Source organism: Bos grunniens, chromosome 14, assembly GCF_055505025.1.
Source record: "Bos grunniens cultivar Pamir isolate PY7600 chromosome 14, Bosgru_T2T1.0, whole genome shotgun sequence".
Lineage (NCBI taxonomy): Eukaryota > Metazoa > Chordata > Mammalia > Artiodactyla > Bovidae > Bos > Bos grunniens.
In genome coordinates, this window is record NC_141178.1 from 29019691 (window position 1) to 29025050 (window position 5360).

A 5360-nucleotide genomic window follows, 5' to 3' on the forward strand; every position below is an offset into this window, starting at 1 on the left:
CTGTCGTTCCCTTCTCCTGCCTTCAATCTTTCCCAGCATCAGTGTATTTTCTAATGAGTCAGCTCTTCATATCCGGTGGCCAAAGTACTGGAGCTTCAATTTAGGCATCAGTCCTTCCAATGAATATTCAGGGTTTATTTCCTCTAGGATTGACTGGTTTGATCTCCTTGCAGAGAATTCTTTAGAGAGGTCAAAAAGAAAATATTAGTGAAAAACAGTTGGTGAGTAGAAATAAAACTGTAAGAAATTTATCACCATATATTTATCACCATATCATTTGAAAATGCTTGTGGAAAGGAGTATGTAAAGAGTCTGTGCAAGAGAACATTATTGCAAGCATTTATGTGTGTATATGCGTTTGTGTTCACATGTGTGCATGCCTGCTTGGAATACTAGTTTAAAATAATGAAATTAGAGTGCAGAAATTATGCATTACCCTGTAAAAGTTAAGGAGTCATAGAATAAATCAATCAGGAAATTACATGCAAACTTGATTTTAGAATTACATGTTCTAAGTAAGTGATGTTATTGCTAACTAAGCTGTTCCTATATAATTTGTTTATATTGGCTCTGTATCATTTTGGCAATTAGTAACATACCTCATTTTACAAGAAAAGATGGTAATCATATTGGTATTGTATGATTGTATATATTATTTTTAATGTTTTTAATGCTTTCCATTCATAGACCGTAACTTTTTCAGCTTGCCAAAATTTTTCATCCTCAAGATTAGGTTTTCTGAAAATTTATTGATGAATTTATTTTTAAGTATTCTTAGTTAACTAATAAAATAATAATGCTTCTGTTTGGAGAAATAACTATCTTAAATAAAACATTTTCTAAATCTCCTTAAAAATATGTTTTTAGGGAGTTTCCTCAGAGAAGGCAATGGCATCCCACTCCAGTATTCTTGCCTGGAAAATCCCATGGATGGAGGAGCCTGGTAGGCTGCAGTCCATGGGGTCGCCAGAGTTGGACACTACTGAGTGACTTCACTTTCACTTTTCACTTTCATGCATTGGAGAAGGAAATGGCAACCCACTCCAGTGTTCTTGCCTGGAGAATCCCAGGGACGGGGGAGCCTGGTGGGCTGCCGTCAATGGGGTCACACAGAGTCGGACACGACTGAAGTGACTTAGCAGCAGCAGCAGCCGCAGGGAGTTTCCTGGTGGTCCAGTGGTTAGGACTCAGCACTTTCACTGCTGTGACACAGGTTCAATCCCTGGTCAGGGAACTAAAATCCCACAAGCTACACAGCACAACCAAAAATAAAATTAAATTAAATGAAAAAATATGTTTTTGAAAGAAGATATCATATAACAATGGGCTTCCCTGGTGGCTCAGATGGTAAAGAATCCACCTGCAATGCTGGAGACCTGGGTTCAATCCCTGGGTTGGGGAGACTCCCTGGAGAAGAAAATGGCAACCCACTCTAGTATTCTTGCTTGGATAACTCTATGAACTGAAAAGCCTGGTGGGCTACAGTCCATGGGGTCACAAAGTGTTGGACATGACTTGCACAGCACAGCATAGTATAAAAATAAAAATGTAAATGTGATAATTAAGATCAAAATACATGATGACTGTCAATAAGAAAATAATAATAAGATGCTAAGCTCCTGTTTAAACTGAAAGAATATAAGATATACTATGTATTTCACATTAACTCTGGAAAGAATTTTTTAAAAAGTGGTTTCCTCAGCAAACAGAAATACACTTTGTATAGAAAAAACAGAAAGGAATGAATAATAAGTAATTAAAAATCAGAAATCAGTCAATAATACAGAAGATTTTAAAGATACATTTATTAGTGGACTATTTGAAGAAAATTTATGAAATGTGCCAGTTGAAAGGCAAAGCCTGTTATGTTGATTAGTCAATTAAAATTACTATTATTTTGACCTACCTGTGTGCTATGTGCCAAAAATACAAAGAAAAATAAGACATTCTATTAATGATTAGAAAAAGACAATAAATAAATGAAAAATAATAATTCTAAAAAGGAACAAATATTTAGAGATTGAATTGCATCCATTGAGTAAGTCCGGTAGTACAGGGAGCATTTAGGTAGCATTGTCAGTGGTTATTTCCTCAGGGCAGGCAGAATATGATATGGGACCTGAATTTTGTGGAGTAATTGCACTTAAGAAAATGGCCATATCCTGGGACTTGACAAGGTGAGGTATATATATCAATTTTGAATAGGAACTGAGCACGTAAAATGTTGCCAGGGACTGGTAGGAAATAGCAGGAAATGAGGAGTTGCTGTTCAATGGGTATAAAGTTTCAGTTATGAGAAATGAGTAAGATATTTTCTACATAACACTGTCTATGTAGTTTATAATACTGTACACTTAAAACTTTGCTCAGAGTTGATCTCATATAATCTATTCTTACTATAATAAATAAATGATAAATATACTAATGTATTTTAAGGTATCTTAACTGAAGAATCCAAGAGAAAACTATCTTTAAAAGTAATACAGGTAATAACTGAATTTTATTTAAGGGACATACTGTAATCAAATATATACACATCAGTGATTTCCAAGCAAAATGAAATATACAATAGACAATGTAGAAAGAGTATGTAGAAGATTTTCCATCAAAGTAGTATTCCTACACAGAAAAACTTACAATAGTTTATTTAGAACTGAAAAAAGTAATCTGGAAATAAATGGAGAAACCTACTACTTTCTTACATGGAAAACATGGAAAATCTTCTACATATTATCTTCTTAACTAGAAAATTATCTTCTGAAATAATCCATGAAATTATTACAATCCAAATAAAATTTCCAATGATATATTTTAGAATTCTATAAAATTATTACCATCTTTATCTAAATGAACATGTGCACTGAGCCAAAATATTATTTTAAAAAAGAATGAAAAGAAATATGCCTAATTGCCTAATTAAAATATATTAACAATTATATTCAAAATATTAAATCAATAAATTAAATATTATTAATATAATTAATTAAATATGTTACAAATATTTAAAATAAATATGAAAAATAGAATATAAAAAATATCAAAATTCATTTGAACTTAGCACATGATAAGGATTGCACCTAAAAATACCCATACTGAATTGCTGAATTTAGTGAATCAGTTTTGGAGAGATTTTTTTATCTTAAGACCACAGATTTTGTCATAAAGTTACCACTTTCCTGACTTTTACCTAGCGGCAGTCATTCCATTGATATTGATGCTATCATAGCTTTCCTCTCTGTTTCACTATTCATAGTACATTTAAACAATGCCCACATGAGAATATGATGTACATGTTCAGAGTTATTATCAATGATACAAGGATAGAGATGAAGAAAACAAGACAAGGAAATAGTCAAGGAATGAGTGAGATTGCTTGAAGAGAATCATATTTGTTCATGTTTGAATAAGAAAAACTTAAGGAAGATCTAATTACATACAAATCCAGTCTTTATATTGATAAACTCTGTGTGTATAAGTAATAAAAATTAATCTGTGAATTAGGAGTGGCAACCCATAATCAGTGTTAAGAATAATATAAAAACATTATTATGAGTATTATTGATTGACAGAAAAGTGGGAATAGAACACAAATCTGTGCTATTGTAGTTAGGAGACGAAGTTATATTACAAAAATTACTTTATTTTCTAATGAATTCTTCTAGAACTTTGCCAAAACCAAAAGATTTGGATATGCATTTTGAATAAGTGATTCAGTGTTTGGAAGAGAATATTTACATATGGAAAGCAGGGCTGTAGATCTAATTTTCTTTTATTTTACTTCTGAAAGGTTGTCTTTTCTAGGACAAAGCAATTGATTCTCTATGATAACATAGGTATGTCAATTGAAATAATATTTACAAAGTTCTGTGATGAAGCTATAAAAATATATGTTTTATAAGTTAAAATCCAAAGTTATTAGAATAAAAGAACAACTTCACAAAGAATTCAATGACATAGAAACAGTATATTTTCCTGCCAGGAAAATGAATTAGGTTCTATTTTAGTTGGCATTAGTTCTATATTATACTGATGTTTCTTATTTTAAATATTTTCTTCCTGATTAAATCACTTAAGAATTCCAGAATTTTATTGGTTACTAGAGCTGAAATTGAAGATTGAAGGCGGGAGGAGAAGGGGACGGCAGTATGAGATGGGGGGATGGCATCACCGACGCGATGGACATGAGTTTGAGTAGGCTCCAGGAGTTAGTGATGGACAGGGAAGCCTGGCCGTGCTGCAGTCCATGGGGTCACAAAGAGTTGTACATGACTGACCCACTGAACTGAACTGAGAGCTGGAATAACCAAAAAACTGTAATTAGTAAATATAGTTTTTGAACATTTTAAAATATATTTCCTAATCTCTTAAGAAGAAAAAAAAAATGAAACTGTGAAAATGAAACAGTCATGTAATGTGTTTTAAACATGGAAAATAATACTAACCACAGGCTAAAACAATAGCCATAGGTACATTTTAATAATATATATATCGATTAATTTAATTTTTATAATTTTAATATAATTCAAAATAGAATCTTTACAGAGGCCCCAAAAAACTGCTTAAGTTTACTAGGCTAGAGATAATGGGTATTGCTTCAGATCCCTTCAGCCTATTTGAGAAAAGATTTTAATGAATTACTTAAACTCCCTGAATTCATTTTCTTATTTAAAAATCAGTTCAGTACACATGACATTTCTTATAATTTTAGAAAATGATAAGTGCTATATACACAAATGTGTATGCTGTGTTTGCAAAGCAATTTTGTTACTCCTCACCACGTCTTGTGTATGTACTGTATTAATCCATGATGCTTGCCTAATGAGTCTTTTTACTTCTTTACAACAATGCATTTTACTTTCACTTTTCTATAAAGCTTTTAAAAATTTACTGTATTGTTTTATTTTGCTAACTTCTTTGATAGCATATATTAAATAAATTAAATTTTCTCTTCTTTAAGGTTTAGTATTAACTTCTATTATTACTTTGTATTATCCTTTCAAACATTTCTTTCTAGATCTTCTCCAACTCCTCTATAATTACTGATCTAATTAGAATTTCTTTGACTTCTTTATGTATGTCTTTCTTCCCTTCCTCTTTGTCCTTCCTTCACTATCTCCATGCCTCCATTCTTTCTCATTGTCTCTGTCTCTCTTTTTCTCACTCGTCAAAATCAACTTGCTTTCTTTCCTTTCTTCCTTCTCTCTCTTTCATCAAAAACGTTAATTTTCAAATGTCTATATTATTTTATTATTTTAACTATTTAATTTTTTCTAATTTAATAATTATAACCATTTATATTTCTGTATTTAGTTTTCTTATTTCTTTTACATATCTTTTGCTAATGTTCATTTCTACTCACA

The 5360-nt window shown here is 31.3% G+C and overlaps 1 non-coding gene across 1 annotated transcript; it reads left to right on the top strand.

Annotated features, from left to right (window-relative positions):
* The first annotated feature begins 1162 nt into the window (after positions 1 to 1162).
* On the top strand, positions 1163 to 1234 carry TRNAE-UUC (transfer RNA glutamic acid (anticodon UUC)). Its single transcript has one exon. It is a non-coding gene; the product is annotated as a tRNA-Glu (tRNA).
* Positions 1235 to 5360: the final 4126 nt, after the last annotated feature.